Source organism: Molothrus ater, chromosome Z (assembly GCF_012460135.2).
Source record: "Molothrus ater isolate BHLD 08-10-18 breed brown headed cowbird chromosome Z, BPBGC_Mater_1.1, whole genome shotgun sequence".
Classification (NCBI taxonomy): Eukaryota; Metazoa; Chordata; class Aves; order Passeriformes; family Icteridae; genus Molothrus; species Molothrus ater.
This window is the reverse complement of record NC_050511.2, coordinates 26,584,802-26,602,038: the sequence shown is the minus strand read 5'-3', so window position 1 is coordinate 26,602,038 and position 17,237 is coordinate 26,584,802. Positions and strand designations below refer to the sequence as shown.

The 17,237-nt window shown below is 41.4% G+C and overlaps 1 long non-coding RNA gene across 3 annotated transcripts in view; it reads left to right on the top strand.

Annotated features, from left to right (window-relative positions):
* LOC118699608 (uncharacterized) overlaps window positions 1-17,237 on the top strand; it is a 116,381-nt gene that overhangs the window by 73,847 nt on the left and 25,297 nt on the right. For all 3 annotated transcript variants that reach the window (XR_008508953.1, XR_008508954.1, XR_008508955.1), the window contains exons 4-5: window positions 12,007-12,129; window positions 12,918-12,993. This is a non-coding gene — a long non-coding RNA (uncharacterized LOC118699608). The remainder of the gene's footprint in view (window positions 1-12,006; window positions 12,130-12,917; window positions 12,994-17,237) is intronic.

The following is a 17,237-nucleotide window of genomic DNA, read 5'->3' as shown; positions in this document are numbered from 1 at the left end:
TCTGAAACATCCCCAGAGGCCTGATTTCTGAAGATGAGCACTCAGATTATACTTACCATAAGGTATCATCTGAGCTGAATATTGCAATATTAGTGTAATTGCTAGTCATTTGGTCCAAACCCATGTTCCCCAGACCAGTAAAAGTGTGGGCAATGGGTCTGGCCATACCTCAAGGCAGCAGTTGCAGGGAGCCCACTGGAAGCCCCCTGGAAGACACAGGCATGGGGCTAATTTGATGGTACCCTCTAAGGCCATCTGTGGGTCACCACCAGTGTCCTCCAGAGCCACTGACAATGAGCTGCTGGGAGTTGTGTCCTATTTTCTCTTTCCACTCAGTATCATAGAGCAGGGAAAACCTCATTCCCTGGAGGCTATTCCCTAGTCATTCTTTTACACCTCTGAGTCAGGTATCCTGAAGTACCTTCTCAGGTCTTCCTCCCTCCCCTAACACGTCATCTCTGGGCAAACTCTACTTCACAGTTGCCAGAGTGGAAAGCAAAAAGGGGCTTATTTCAAGGGTTTATGATTTGATGGGCAATAATCCAGTAGTATCTTACTCTCCTCTGCCCCTTCTCTTTATTTTTCAGAGAACAGAAAAATATTTTTAGTCACCTCTGCTTGTTTTAATTCTTCATAAAAAGGCAAAGGCTGATTTCTCCTGACTAACTTGCATGCAACGTTCTGAAGAAGTTCTTTGCAGGGTAACATTAAGTCATCTTTGGGGTTTTTTTGGTGATCAAACAAGTTATGTTCTAGAAAACACATAAAAATAAAGAACTGGAATATTACCAGGCTCCCTGGCATTGTTTCTTCAGGCTGTCTAGTATCTCATTTCTCTTGCCTGTCTGTCTTTCTGCCATCACCATGGCAAGATGTTTTAAGTTCTCTGCTACAAAGACTGTCATTTTTTTCTTTCTCAGTTTTCAGTACTATGCCTAAATGCATTGTTGCAAAATGAAGCTCGCGTGTGCAGTTACAACACAGCCCTCCACTACACCCCAAACCTGAAAAAATGTGGTCCCTGACTATCAATTGTGAAATGGAAGATACTTGAAAAGTTGCAGCAGTCCATATGCAGAATCCTTACTTTAATACTGTCAAGATCTGAAAACTCCATGCAGCAAGCCAGTTTTTATTTTATGTTAGTAAGAACAAAATGACACTCTAAAATACCAACTATCTTTTTTGTGTCTTCCTGTCAAAGAGGAAAAAATTGCTTTATCTCAGTGTTGTGTACATTTACAATGAAATAGAGAAAATCAGAACAGATGCAGGAGGTACAAAAGACTCATAAGTACTAAGTTTAAATTACTACAATGCAAGCATTAGTAGCTATTTACTAACGATTTAATTAACTTCCCCCCACCTATGCCACCTCAGTTTTAATTCTTTCAATAACATATGGCAACTGTAGGGTGCATTTTGCAAACATTCCCCCCTCACAAATATTTGCATACTTATGGCTAGATGTGGCTCAGGAACTGAAGAACATTCTGTGGCATGCAGTAGGCACATGTGGCTCCACAGGTGGAGCCAATGTGACCAGCTTTGGGCTATGTTGTGTCCCCATTCAAAGTGCTTCAGAGCCCTTTAGGTACTGTCAGGCTTTGGTCCCTGCTGGCTGCTGTGTGCTGGTGATGCCCTGCCCTCTGCTCAGTCACCCGTTTTTGCCTCTGTGACAGCCAGAATTAGACCCACTGCTTGGTACCAGGCACTGCTGTGCTTTGTCAGAACCAGCCTCCTGGAGAGACCCGTGTTGCTCTGTAGGACTCAGCCACCACTGGGAGTTGCAGACACAGTTAATACTTCTCCTGAAGTTTCCCCTCTTAGTTTCCAAGGAGAAAATAGAAAAACATTAAATAAGACTCTTTAGTAACTCACTGATAGGGAAACTTACTCTTGAACTTTTCAAGGTCCCTCTTACTGAGCCAGCATCAGCACTTACCCTTCCCTGCTAAGTCAATGGAGCTACCAGAAGACCAGTCACTATTTTCTGCTGCATCTGAGATGCAGACAGAAGAAAGCTACCTACCCACCCTAACAGAAACCTCAGGGGTGTTATGTATAATGTTTGCAGAAGAAAACCAAAATGCAGTGGAGCAAGGCAAGACAAAGTCAAGACAAGGTGAGGAAAGGCAAGGCAAGGAAAGGAAAGGCAAGGCAAATAAAAGATCCTAGCAATGGTAGAAACCTCTGCTTTCTATCTGTTGCCCAGGAGGAAAATTTTCCACGCGAGGAAGTGTTGTGTCTAATTTAACACTCTAGATTTGCACAATCTCAGCCTCTGGGTTAGTATGAGGTCAAAGGAAGGAATAGCACAACTTACATTTCTTAGTAGACCAGGACTGGTCCAAGAAGTTACTCTGTCTGTATGAGTTCAAAGGAAGTGATTTTGAGCTCTAAGCCAAGGTTTAAGGTGAAACTCTGTTTCACAGATATGTAATAAAATTTATGTACCATGAATGTGCAGATTAGTCTGTATTAGGCACAAGTTCCAGGGTTCAATGTGCCCTGTAGTAACTTGGGTTAACCGTCCACAGTCGTCATGGTTAAGTAGAAATGACCCAGTTTTCAGAAATGCTAGACACCCACTTTTTTTGTCAGCTCCCATGAGATTTGCAGATGGTCCAGACTTTTTAAAATCCCCTTACTCTCACTGATACAACTAGAGCATCACATACCTACAAGTGAATTCTTTGGCAAACAGTCTGCTCTGGGGTTTGTCTTCTAGTTTGTTGTTACTTTAGCCTCAGGGCTGTTTACTTGCATAGAAATGGCTACTCCTTCTAACAGGATTTTTTGGAATCTACCCTGGAAATCTCTTTGCATTTAGAGTCAGACTCTTAAATATAATTAAAATGCTTTAGAAAGCTGCACTTAATAAAAGTCAGATGGCAGATTCATGGAACGATTTTTTTCCATTTATCTTGCCAGGTTAAAGGAAAATCTTCCATGGCAACATAGCAGCAATCACCCATCCATTAACAAAAAGCCTTTACTTATTTTTTTCATTGTAGGAAGTGTAATTTCATTTCTCTTATCATTATGCCCATTTCACATACGTTGCTACTCAACACTCTTATTTTCAGTCATTTGGATTGCTTATAAATATACATTTTTTCAATGCCAAGTGAATTATCAGCCCATTATTAATTTTATACAGCCTGAAGTGGCAGTCTCTCTCTCTTTCTGGGATGTGTACATATTCTCACTCTCTGGGATGTGTGTAATCCCTACCTAGAGAATTAGAAACTAGGATGCTTATTTTTTGGTTTCTTTTTTTTTTTTTTAAAAAAAGAAATTTTGCTAAATAGAAGTGCTTTGTAAATGGGAAGAGGCATTTCTGGAAGAACACTGAGCATGTGGGGGTCTTGTATTTTAATGCTGCTCCATTTGAAATTTAATCTTGAAATTATTTGAATAGCAGTTTAAACAATGGCTCTCTGAAATTGCTACAGGTGATTTAGTGGCATTCATTCTTAGTGGTAAAGATCTCATACACTTCATGCAGTTTTCCTTTGAAATTAAAGACAGCAGAGACTTATTTTTTAAAAAAACAGTGTATGTGTATTATGTGTGTCTGAAATTTTTCACAGATACAGTGACCAACAATGTTCATTCCTGTTCCTAGAGGTTAGAACCTGGAGGTTTTTATATGTAGCTTTTAAGTCTTCATGGCAAAATCAAGATGCAGTAAGAGGCTTTCTTGCATTCTAGTCCTTTCTACACTCATCTTAGCCATTACATTGTATTTCAATATACAAAACCAATGGCAGGTTTGGGCCCACATGTAAACCTTGCAGATGTTTCAGTGGCAGATCCAGCATTTAGGAGGATGTGTTGCTGGGGAGTGAAGTAGAACAATTTCTGTCCTTCAGAATACCAGGAAGAATTATGAGGATTGTCTAAATCCATTGTTCATATTGTTATTATTTAAAAGGTATCCCATGACTGTCATTACCACTGAACACTGTTATTTCATCATCATGGGGTATATCAGAGAAAACACCACACAGCACAAGCTAGGCACAATCTAGATTGCTGTGTGGGTTTTTTCCTTAGGAATCACATATGCTGTCAACAACTACTTGATTTGTCTTGGAGAAAGGCAGAGTAAAATTGTGTGGCAGCATCCTCTTCAATACCTTTAGGCATGATCCCTGACATTTGGATCAGTAAAATGTGTGTAACAGGATGTGGGACCAAGTGAGTTTTTTCATCTCTGGGTCAAAGAGCCTCATCAAGGATGACTAACTTTGTATTGTGCCTACATAGATGTATCACAGAGCTGCATGGCCTTGGGTGTGACTCTAAGACCTTGGTTAGCATTTTCTTTCACTCCTTCTTTAGCAAGATTTTTTTCCTCTTTAATCTCTCACAGTTTCTTCTTCTCCCAATCAGAATCTGAGCCTGTATTTAACAGCTTCTTTACATTACCATTCTTGTATTAATTTATTCTCTGTTGTGGCATTCTGATTTATCTATAGAACTGTAGTTTTTGAAACCATTGTTTTTTACAGCAATGGTTTTGACTTTCAAAACATTTTTAGTTTTAATTACTGTGTATTGAGCTTCTAGGTATAAAACTGTCAGATAAACCTGAGTATCTGCATAAATGTGGGGAACTGCATGTGTTATCACTCAACAATTGCTAGTGGGCAGTTAGCAAACTCTTGTCTAGGATGTCTGTTCAGCTGCTGCAGAACAGCAGTGATAGGATGAACCGCAGATTAGTTGTCAAACCATTGAGCAGTCATGACCTTGATTCTGATTAACACAGCAGATTATTCAGATCGCCCAACCCATCAGCAATGTAGTGTGCACAGCCAATTTTACTTCAGTCAGTAATATTCAAAGTGCTCATTTCACAGGGCACCTCAGACAATAGATTTCTTCTGGCTTCTAAGAGAAAAAGTGACATCATTTACTGTCTTGGGTGGCCAGCAGACAGGTGACTCCTTCTTAGTCCATAGGTGCTGTTTTGTGTTTAGCCTTTTCAACAAGGATAAGCCTATTTTGAGTATAGGGACTGGAGTCTCTCTTCTCCTGCCTGGGGTAGGAGGAAGATTGCAGTGCCCGTGACTCTGTGCTGCTGACTGCACACTGGAACTGACCACACTGTAAGTGATCAGTTTTGCCTTTTCTTCCTGGCTGAGGGTGTGCACCAAGGCAGGCAGAGGACCCACAGCAGTGAGGCATAGCCTAGCCCAGGCTCTGAGTTCTGGGCTCTGGGAGGCTCCCCAGCTGGCAGTGGCACTGCTGGCAGATGGTCGGGAGCTGCATGGTGCTTGTGAGTGAAGTTGTGGTGGTTCATTGACACACAGCATCAGACAGCAGCCCTCCAGTTCTCCTGGAGCCCAGCTCAACTGTGGTCTCTTGGTTCTTCCAAGGATGTCAGGACAACTTCAGTCCCTACCTGGGACTGATGTGCTTGTTCAACTGTATTGCGCAGGCGTGTGAAGTTGCATCCACACTGGGCCCAGAAGAAGAATAATTGTGTTTTCCCTTGCTGTTTTCTGTCTGGGAAGCTGCCCCCCTACCAGCTTGTCAAGCAGAATTGGGTAATGGAACTCCACTACAAGAGACAGGTCTTTCCAGAGCTCCCTGGACCTATGGCCCTAGGGTTGATTATCTATAAAATGTTTTCTCATTCTCTTTTTTCAGTACCACACAATAACTTTCTGTTCACATCAGTTACCAGTACTTGGTGCTTCCAGAAGCAGTTCAGTGCTTCCATCCTTGCATATTTCACACACTATCTACCGTCTTTGTCTGTCTTTGCTCTCTCTGTTTCTATTGTGTCCTCTGGTGTTTGTATTTGAAGGTCTGTAGAGGTGGGACTGCATGTGTCTGGTACACAGCACCTGGCACAGTGGAGAAAGCCAACTTTGTGCTCCTGCATTACAAATAAAACATGTTTTCAATCTACCAAGCATAGATAGGTAAAAATGTAAGGAGCAAAATGACTACAGGTGCACAGAAATTGGTGGCCACTGTCACTCAGAGCAGCCAAAGACTTGCTGCAATTCTACTGTGAGTGTTCTTCCAATAATCTTTCTGAAAATTAGACGCAAAGTAGATCTTTTGGCATAATTCTCTTTCATTTTTTCCTTATTTATCTCATGTTTGTCATACTTGGGACTATTTTGTTATTTCTGCTCTTAATGAAGAGTTGTTTCACTTTTTAATGAATAGCTTTCTGAGGTAAAGAGAGAATTGCAGTGATCTTTTGATATATCCATCTTTGCTTTTTCATTTTGTGCCTAAGGTGCTCAAATTGAATGAACTTTACTGCCATCTGGAGATGTAGTATTTTCATTTCTGTTTGTCATTTTACCTTTGAATTTCATTACAGAGCCTCATTCCCAGGGTTTAAAGAATAAAAGCATTTTGGTGTTTTACTTGCTGTAGGGCTGTACTTGTCTTTATAGTGATTAGGTGCTGAAATAAAAGTCACCTTGGGCACCTGACGAGAGTGTTTAAGATTGAACCTAGTGAGTTAATCTGCCTAAGGGCAGACCCCTACTTGCTGGATGTGTGCAGGTTTTTGGTGTCAGGGGAGGATGATGCCAGTGCACTGCAGTCCTGCTTGGGGTCAGTCTTGGACCTAGGGGCATGAACAGACAAACCATGCCCTCTCTCTGCAACCTGTCAGTATCTGGAACTGTTGGAATTCTAGCAGGTGTCAAAGGTAGAATTTTTGGGTTGGTATTACCTTCTGCTGTCCTGGTGTTAGTTTTAGTTACAGGTATAGCAATGCCATGCTCATGTAAGAGGGCACCAGCTGGAACATACACTAATGGTGTGAAAGTCTTTATAAAAGGGGCACAAGATCTTGTATGAGAATCAGAAAATGTTGTGTCAGACCCTTAAAAGACATGTTATTAGACTGTGGTGGGTTGGCTTTGGCTGAATGCCAGATGCCCACAAAGCTGCTCTATCACTCCCCCTTCTCAGCTGGACAGGAGAGAGAAAATAAGATGGAAAACAACTTGTCAGTTGAGATAAGACAATTTACTAAAACACACAAGCAAAGAGAAAAAAACCCCATTCTCTACTTCCCATCAGCATGAAAACCTATGTCTGACCACTGTCTGGGAAGCAGGGCTTCAACAAGCTGTAGAAGACAAACCTCCTTGCCTCCCTCTTCCTCCTCCTGTACTTAGCTTTTCTATCTGAGCTGATGTCATAAGGTATGGAATATCCCTTTGGTCAGTTTGGGTCAGCTGTCCTGGTTATGGACCCTCCCAGAATCCTGCCCACTCCCAGCCTGCAGCAAACAGAATTTTGGAGAGACAGCATTGAGGCTGTGCCAGCAGAGGCCAAAACACTGGTGTGTTATCAACACATTTGTAGCTACAAGTGCAAAGCAGAGCATTATGAGGGCTCTTCTATGGAAAATCTCAAGTAGACCCATTATATAGACTCCCTTGGAAATAAGAACATAATTATTCCAGTAGAAAAACCACAGACTATCAAAGAATCACATTTCAAACAAATGAAAGGAGATATTTTTGATCAGTAGGCATTTGGTGTGTAAAGCTGCTTCCCAAAGGAAACTGAATAAAAACCCCTTTGTTTTCCATCAGAGGAAGATGGTATTAATGTTGAGAAGACAGAAAGTTACTCAGTAAATCACATCTGAAAATAAGTGAAGGATGGGAGAGTCTTGGAGTCATGGCAGCAGGATATGCATGTACTGTTTTTATTCTTTCCTGAACAACTGCTAGTGGTGGAGATGGGCTGCTGGCTGCTGCATGCACCCTCCTTTTGAGACACCACAGCCCTTCCTATGTTGTCCTTTTATCGTGACAAACATAACAGTGGGAGGTAAAAGGATTGATGCAAAATAGTTGAAGTATTGAAGTTGTGGGTTGTTTATAATTCCTATTGTTTTACCTTGACACTTAAATGTTAATTAATTTTTGAAAGCTCCTGCTCAAAGAAGTAGGATATCAGTTCTGATACAGTTGCACATAAACTTTTTTCCTACTTGACATAAGGAAGAACACATTTCATCGAAGAACAATAACCTTAAATGAAACTCTTGCTCAACACCGCTTTTCAACTGCAGCCATTCTTACTATCACTCTTACAGTGTTTGCGTCATCGGCTGGAATATCTGTGAAATTCTATGTTGTTTTTTCACAGATCCACACTTCGATAAGAGAATTACATAAATACAGGGCAGAATGAGCATTGTTATAAATGTTTTGCTTTGCTGTAATAAAAGAAATTATAAACCTGGTTATGCTCCTTTTGCTTTTACACTGCAAGGGAAAAGAAAACCAACAGGAAACAGATTTCTGCTCTTGGAATACAGTCATGGCCAGGACTTTGATTAAAATGAAAAGAACTGTTTTGTGGCTAAGGTGCATTTGCAGAGAGAAGAGAAGTACAGGGAGAAAGATGACAAGTTTCTTGAAACCCATCTCTCCTTCCCCCACCAATCTCACCTGATATTTCATGTCCTAGCTGGTAGCTGGAATTGCAACACCTGTAGTGTTTCAGATGTTGTGCACTGAGTCGCAACAAATTGTGTTTGTCAAGGCACTGTGTACACAAGGGTGTTTTTCAGTCAGTTCCTCCTAGTTCATCCTCACTAGCATGTGACCTCAATACTCATTCTGCGCACCTCACATGACCCACTTGTGGTCAGTTATCAGGCAACAAAACCCATGTCAACAGGGATTTGGTGAGACTAACTTAGCTTCCAATTGCTAGTTGTTCAAGGTTTATTGAGTGTTGTGTCTTTAATTAGGGAACTAAGGTGTAAACTGCAGCGTCCTTTGCAAAGTCAGACCAGTGGGAATAATTTCAGGAGTCAATTGCCACATGCTGGATAGTAATTGGGAACCCAAAGGGATTCACGTAGGAATAGTAAATTAAGGTGCACAGTAGTAACCAGAATTTATACCTGGAACATCAGAGCTCTTAATGGCCCCATTAAAAGGAATTAGGTCATTTCTTATTTAAAGGATCAGAGATACTGCATTTTCTAAGGATACAAAAAATGTCTATGAGCAAGACATGAGGGCTTTTCTGTTGACAATTGGTAAGTGCTGCTATTCAGAATTAGTGTCATGGTTTGATATTGGCCAAACACCAGATAGCCACAAAAGTCATTCACTCACCTTCTTCTGTTATAGTTGGGCAGAGGAGAGGGAAAAAAAATTAACAAAAGGCTCATGAGTTGAGATAAGGACTGGGAGAAAAAATACTCTAAGGGCAAACCAGGTTCAAATTTAAAGGTATAAGATAAATGTATTATTAACAGAGTCAGGGGAGCATAAGGAAAAGTAAAATAAACCTTTAAAACACCTTTTCCCCTGCCAGCCCCTCCCTCCTTCCCACTGACAGTGGAGGAAGACAGGGTGTGGGGGTTCTGGTCAGTTCATCACCTGAGATTTTCTGTTCGCTCAGGAAGAGGAATCTTTTCTCTGCCTTGCCATGGGGTCCCTCCCACAGGCAAACAGTCTTCCCAAAACTGCTGTGGAGTGGGTCATACATCCACAGGCTGCAGTCCTCTAAGGACAGGCTGCTCTAGTTTGGAAGTAAGGGCCCTCTCTCTATCTCTGGGACCAGGAGTCCTCCCTCTCTATTCGGGTCTCCCATGGATCACAGCCCCCTCCAGCATCCACCCATTCCAGCGGGAGCACTTCTTCCATGGGCTGCGAGTGGATCTCTGCATCCCCCATGGACTTCATGCACCACAGGGGGACAGCTTGTTTCACCACAGTCCTCATCTCACTTCTGACACTTGGAGCACCTCCTTCCCCTCAAGGCATCACTGACCTTGATGCCACCATGTTGTTTTCTCTCACATGTCCTCATTTCCTCCTCTTCTCTGACAAGAAGAAAGACTGCTCTCTGCAGGTTCCATTGTCAACAAGTTATACCAATTCAGAGATTCCTGCACGATCCCACAGTGCCGAGAGGTTCCACATTGGGAAGTCACTCGTTGTGCTTCTGCTGCCGGCCAGGTGACCCCACTGCCATGACACGGGCAGTGATGGCTGCCATGGCGTTGGCACCATTTAACATCTCCCTTCATGCAGGGTCTGGGAAGGGAAAGCCACCACCGCCTCTGCCCTTCTGCCCACGGTGTGGCTGCCTAGGGGTGGCCAGGCAGGCGAGGCCCGCCGTGGGCCGCATCGAGATGGCGGCGGCTACGGCTCATCGCCACCACTGGAAAAAACTGTGCACATGCTGTTTTGCTTTTCTTCTTAAATATGTCATCACAGAGGTGTTACCAACCTCTCTAATTGTGCCAGCAGCATGTCCATCTTCAGAGCCATCAGAAATTGCCTCTGTCGGGCATGGTGGAAGCTTCTAGCAGGTGCTGACTGCCTGTGCCAAGTGAAGTTAGGCAAGATTATTTCCCATGTCTTATTTTGTAACTGGTATACGTGCCTGAGTTTTGCAGAGCAGAGCTTGTAAGTAGGAGGGCAGGATTTACAGCAAAGAGACTAAGGGAATTTTCAGGTGTTCTGGCTGAAGAGCCAGATGGGACAGCACTTTCTAAAATTGGTAGGACAGTCTCAGTTTTCTCTTGCAGAAATACTGAAGACTGAGATCTCTTTTGTGGCTCATGCTATGAAAGTGAATGTAAAAGGCTGGAATAATCAATGAAGATAGGTGAATATACTGCATGGACACACTTCCAAATTAAAACATTTTCAAAGGCCAGATTTGAGCACAAGATGTAGTGCTGAGTTTCCTCACATCTCAACAGAGCACTGACATCACCTTTCTGTTCTGAAAACCATCTCCTTAAAAATTATGAAAACCATTGGTATTTAATCCTGACATAAAGGTGAACATATATTTGTCTAGCTTTGGTAAATATCACTGAATCTGAATGCCAGTTCCCACTTGTCACTCTTAAGACATAGTTTGGGGTTAGTTTCAAAACTCTTATCCAAGCCTCCTTCAAATCCAAATCCATGTGCTGGACCACCTAACCCAACCCAGGCAAGATGTATCTGAAAAGTAAAATCTTACAAGCATGAGTAAAAGCAATTGGATATTTCATGACAAGAACAGCATAAAACCGGCAAAAATAAAGATCATCTAGATGTGGGCAGCTCTTTGCTGCCAGGTTCCTCCGCCGGGGGTTTTAAGTGTTAGCCACAGGTCTGGTGCCTCAGCAAAGTAGCCCATTTACTCATACAGAAGCTTGTCTGTGTGTTGGAAATGGTCAAACCATATTAAAGCTCTGGAAAATTAACAGAAAAGAATGTCAGAGTGTTCAAATCTTACGCAGAATTCTTGACAATTAAAGTTATTCACTTCACAAGAAAGAGGTGGAGCATGTGACATTTTTGGAGAGACAGTAGCTTAAGCCTCCGACCTTCCCTTATCAATTATAAACTTAACAGGCTGTTCAGATTTTTTTTTTTCATAATCTGTTTAGGCTGCCACACTCCCTGCAGAGCAAGGGCAGACAGCAGTGACTAGAGGCTGTAGCTGGGTCCTTTCTCTAAAGATCTGGGAGATGGGATCTGTAGCACCCAGTCCTCTGAGGAAAGGGAACACCATTGCCATAAGAGGTATCTTGCATTTGATCACCTATATTCAAAATTAACTGTGTCCCTCAGCTGGGTAAGTGTAATAAAACTTGTATCTCCTTTTTTTTTTTTGCTCAAAGACACACGATGAGCTTTCAGTAGAATTTTTTCTTCCCTAAAACTGCTTTTTCTACTCCAAGAAAGGTTAGCACTTGGCAGCATATTGTGAAATAGTAACTTCTGCTCACACATAACAATGTGAGAAAAACCTGTGCTAGTAAAGTCTAAAAGCTACAGACATTCCACATTATATATAGTGCCTTACAACTGGAGCACCATCTGATAAACTGTTATTTTGCTTCCAATACCTATTATTTTCCACTTAAAAGACATTCAATATAACTAGAAAATAAGCCTGATTTTGTACAGATTTGTGGCCTATACTTCTGCAATGTATTAATAGTATTAATTTTCTTTCCCTCTACTCTTTACCTAGCACGTCCTTCAGCTTCTCTCTGCATTCCTGAAACACCTACTTCACTCCTTCTACTATCAAAATGGCTCCACATGGTTCGAGGTTACGTAGATGATGACTCCTCATGGCCAGACAGCCAAAAAGGTAGTGGTAGAGGTTCACTTTTTCTCTGCTGTTAGTGGAGAAAACATTTACAGATTTTCCTCTAGCCAACTTTCAATTTCCCACAAGGCTTCTACACACACAATTATTTTTGAGAAATCTGTTTCTACCAAATTTTTTTGGTGTCCATTCTCAAATTATCAGAGCAAAGGTGACTGAAAAAGTGATTATTTAGGCTTTTCCCTCAGAAACCAGGGCTAATAATTTTTGTTCATCTGTTTTTTGTTGAGTAAAGTGTGCCATTAATGATTCTGAAACTGCAGGGAAATGGTCCTGGTAATTTATGATATTTTGGTAAGTCCTGACATCATGGTGTTACCATTTAAGTTATTAATTTCCAGCCTTTTAAACAGATAATCTGCTGAGGCTGGTTCTTTATGCTATAAGCTTGTTAACTTCCATGGTGGAGGAGAGGCAACCCAAATGTTTGAGCCTGGTTATGAGTGCAAGTTTTGTATTTGGGTGCCTACACCCAAGAGTTCATAGTTTCTTCTTTCTGACAAGAGTCTCTCCTGTTCCACTTTTTCCTAAGAAGGAATGTTTCTAAATTGTTTTAATTATCATCCTAGAAACAAAATACAACTAAGCTGAACATGCCTTCCATGTATTGTTCTCACCTACTACTGATTTTTCCATTTGTATTTCATCTGAGGGGGGCAGAAAACAATCAAATGAGGTACTGGCTTTTTTCCCATTGTCCTCAGCATGTTTTTCTCTCACCTTTATCTCAAGAATCATATACTTGATCTTAATTCTTAATATATTTCTAGAGACTACATTGGCTTCTCTGACTGTGACAGAGCTCTGTATGTGTATCAGGTGACAACCCAGCAAACTGTCATTACAGTAAGTACTGCTCTATCTAATAATAATGCATCTACCTACATGGAAGGATCCAAGAAAATATAACTTAAAGGTCTTATACCAGATTCCAATAACAAAATTCTGTTGAGTCTAATATCCCCAAAGTGCTTTGACTGCAATTTTTCCTGCAAGTTCATGTGTTTAATAATCATGGAAGCCTAGAATCATAGTATGGTTTACATAGGAAGAGACTTTACATCCAGTGCAAAACTCCCTGCCACAAGCAGGGACACATTTCACTAGACCTGGTTGCTCAAAGTTCCATCCAGCCTGGCCTCAAACACTTCCAGGAATGGGGCAGCAACTTCTCTGGGCAACCTGTTCCAGTTCCTAACCATCGTCTTAGTAAAGAATTTCTTCCTAATATACAATCTGAACCTACTGTCATTTTAAAGCCATTTCCCCTTGTCATGTCACCACATGCCCTGGTAAAATGTCCCTCTTCAACTCTCTTGTAGCTTCCTTTAGGTACTGGAAAATGCTATAAGGTCTTCCCACAGCCTTCTCCTCTTCAGGCTGAACAAACCCAGCACTTTTAGCCTTTCTTCATGGGGGAGATGCTCCGGCCCTCTGATCATCTTTGTGATGTTCCTCTGGACCAAATCAAGCTGGTCCATATCCTTCTTATTTTGGTGACCCCAGAGCTGATGCAGCCCTGCAGGTGGGGTCACAGCAGAGCGTAGCAGAGGGGCAGAATCCCCTTCCTGGCCCTGCTGCCCACACTGCTCTGGATTCAGCCCAGGACATGTGTGGCTCTCTGGGCTGGGAGTGCCCATGGTTGGGTCATGGTGAACTTCTTGTGCAGCAATATCCCCAAGTCCACCTCACCTGGATGGCTCTCAATCCATTTTTTGACCAGCCTGTATCCATGTCTGGGATTGCCCTGACCCAGGTGCAGGACCTTCCATTTGACCTTGTGGAACTTCCAGAAGTTTGCACAGGCCCACCTCTCCAGACTGTCCAGGCCCCTTGGAGTGGCATCCCTGCCCTCCAGTGCATCAGCCACACTGAACAGGCCTGTGTGGTCAGCCAACTTGTGTGACCAATTTTGATCCAAACAGACTTAACTACATGTAAACATTCATTAACAGCACATTTCTCCTGTATTCATCCAAACAAATTAAAAAATGTGTTACACTATACACCTCTGAAAACCACAAGGTTACCCAGTGATGGCACTGCCAGAAGTGAAGAAGAACAAGCCCAATGAGAGTGAGGAAAGTTGGTGGTGGTTGAGGAGGTCAGCTGCAGAGAGATTGCAGACACAAGCTGCTTGCTGTGGGCTGTGGATGGGGACACTCTGGTTTGTAATAGACAAGAAAGGGAAGTTGCAGAAACTTCACATTTGTAGCTCAGCCACATGGCTTTCTTTTCTCTCCTCCATTCTTAGGAGGCAGCAATAGAAGGTAGTTTTTCTGTGTCCGTTCCATGTCCTTTAGGCAGGTTTCAAAGGGATTTTCTGATCTCTACCAGCTGCAACAGACCTGGGAGTGACAACATTCACTATGAGGACAACTGCAGCTTGTCCTAGAGAGGGGAAATTGTAAGTGCAAATCCACTCACACCTGCAAGAGAAATGAGGGACCAACCTCACTGTCCTCAGGTGACCAGGAGACCATGCAACTTTAATTTACATTGCACAGAGCAATCAAGTCACAGGTTGGAGCAGGACCCCAGCTTCTCTGGAGTTTTTTTCATGCTCATCACATTTTCTATCCATGTCTAATATTATAAACCCCATGAATCTGAAAAATCTTTACTAAGATAAAGATAGATAGTATGAGGAACAAAAATTTCTAGTCCTACCATTTACTCCCAAATTCTCCTTAACTTTGAACAGTAAATTCTCAAAACTTAAACTTTGTAAATAAACAGAAAGAAATGCACCATGTTGACCAGGATTCATGCCTGTATGAGTCCTGGTCAACATGGTGCATTTCTTCTACCTTAGGGCTACAGCTGAAATGCTTTACCTAAATCTTTACATTGCTTTCATTCCTTAGATTTCCCCTCAAGATGAGCACATTTTCATTATGATCTAACAAGCAATGGTAGAAAAAAAAAAGAGTAAACAAACAACTTCCTTGCCCAAAACACATAAACACTTTATTTGGGGACTAGATTGCTTGCATTGGACTCATAAGAAAAAAGCACAGCTTACTTCTATCTTTCCATTCTATGTAAGTCCAGCTGAACTAACAGGGTAACTGGCTCAGCACAAAGGCAGCAAGCAACTTTTCATATTCTTGTCAATGTAGATTGAACTGGTTTTGCAGAGCTGGGTGTCCAGCAGTGTTTCCACTGCTTCTTATCCAGCTAGGCAAAAACCAACCAACCAACCAACCAACCAACCAACCAACCAACCAGCCAAACAACCAACCAACTAACCCAACAACCCAATAATATTAGAGAAGAATATTCCGGAGAAGAATATTCCAGTCTCTAGCCTGGCTGAGAAAGAATGATCAATGCTAAGGACTGCCTAATAGCAGACATGACCTACACAATAATTGGTTCACATTGACTTCTCCACGTTTCCTTCCCAGACAAATAATTACTAGCAGCAATAATGGAAAAAAATTTTTAAAAAATTATTTTTTTTTTTTTTAAATGCAAAGCACAAAAAAGGGATCAAATGCAGGAACACATTTTTTTCTGTGCTAGCAATTCAAGTCAGTTCTTCAAGTATTCATGAGACACTTATAGTCACAGACAAAAGCTGGTATTACACAGTCTCTGTCTACAACAATCTTAATGTTCTAATGAGACTTGATCATTCTCATTATGCATGCATTTTCTGTTTGCTGTGATCTACAAGCAAACATCAAGAGGGCCAGTAGCATACTGCTTAAGAATTTCAGTGAAGCATTAAAAAGCAGAGCAGCAGAATATATCTTTCATTTGTCTTGAAGTGCAGACTATCAGAATCCTTTATTTTTTTTTTCCTGTTCCTTTCTTTAATGTAACTTAATCTGCTTAATAATTACCTTCAGTGTGAAGTTTCCACAACTTTAATTTGAGCAACAAAGCAGCATTAAATGGTTTGGTTGGAAGGGACTCTTTGCCAGTTGATAACTAATAGTAAGCAAAAAGATACAGACAGCAGTTAATAAGGATTACTTGATGGGACATTTAAGAATGTTCAGTACACCAGCACTATATGCAGGGCAAATCTTATTTACAGTGTAAAGTAATTTCAGTAATAATATAATTTTGGATCTGATGTACACTATTATGTTTTTTTTAAGTAATGAAATAGTAACTTTTTAGCTCAGAAGATCTACTGCCACTTCTCTGGTTTTCTTTTCAGAGAAGAAAATATTTTAAGGAACGGTACCATAAAACACCAGCTGGGATTTGACATTAGGACTTTTCAAATTTTAAGAAAATTAGGAATTTTCAAGGCCCAGTTTTATTAGAGGTGCATTAAGCAGGAAGAACACATTTGCCACGAGTAGAGAATTCCATTGCACTTCTCCATGATTTTCACTAGAACTGAGCCTTTGCTACCTGGAACATTATGGTAAAGTGCATTTTCAGACCCTATAATGCCATTACCAGAAATACTGCAGCCCTTTCCAAAGAAGATACTTTCACAAGATATATTAGGAATGGAGGGACTTGCCAGATGGTGAACTGTGTGTTTATGCTTATGTCATCCAAGACACACTGTAGTAGGCAGAGCACCAAAACTGGCTGTGAAAACAAGTGCCTTCACCTCTGAGATCATCATGGCCCAATGAAAAGTTAGTATTTCTTTTGCTTTTAATCAAACATTTCCTTTCATTAAACTTGCTTTTTCTATGGTTTCTTCTCCTTACAACACTGTCTGAGGGTTCAAAAATGAAGGATCCATGCTGAGGACACTAAAAAGAAAGGACACACAACAGCTATGCTCATTTGAGAGATTATCTGTGCTATTTTTCATGTTAGCTGTGCCCTCCAGGTGAGGTATCCACCACAATAAATGACAATGCAATTGGCTCTTTTTTTTTTTTATTGAATCCATTACTGCAGGATGATAGTCCATCAAAACAATTCTTTGATTCTGTGATAATCATAGAATATCCTGAATAAGAAGGAACCCACAAGAATCAGTAATTCCAACTTCTGGCTCTGAACAAGACACCCCAATAGTCACACCATGTGTCTGAGAGCATTGTCCAAATGCTTCTTGAACTCTGTCAAGCTCAGTGCTGTGACAACTTCCTGGGAAGCTGTTACAG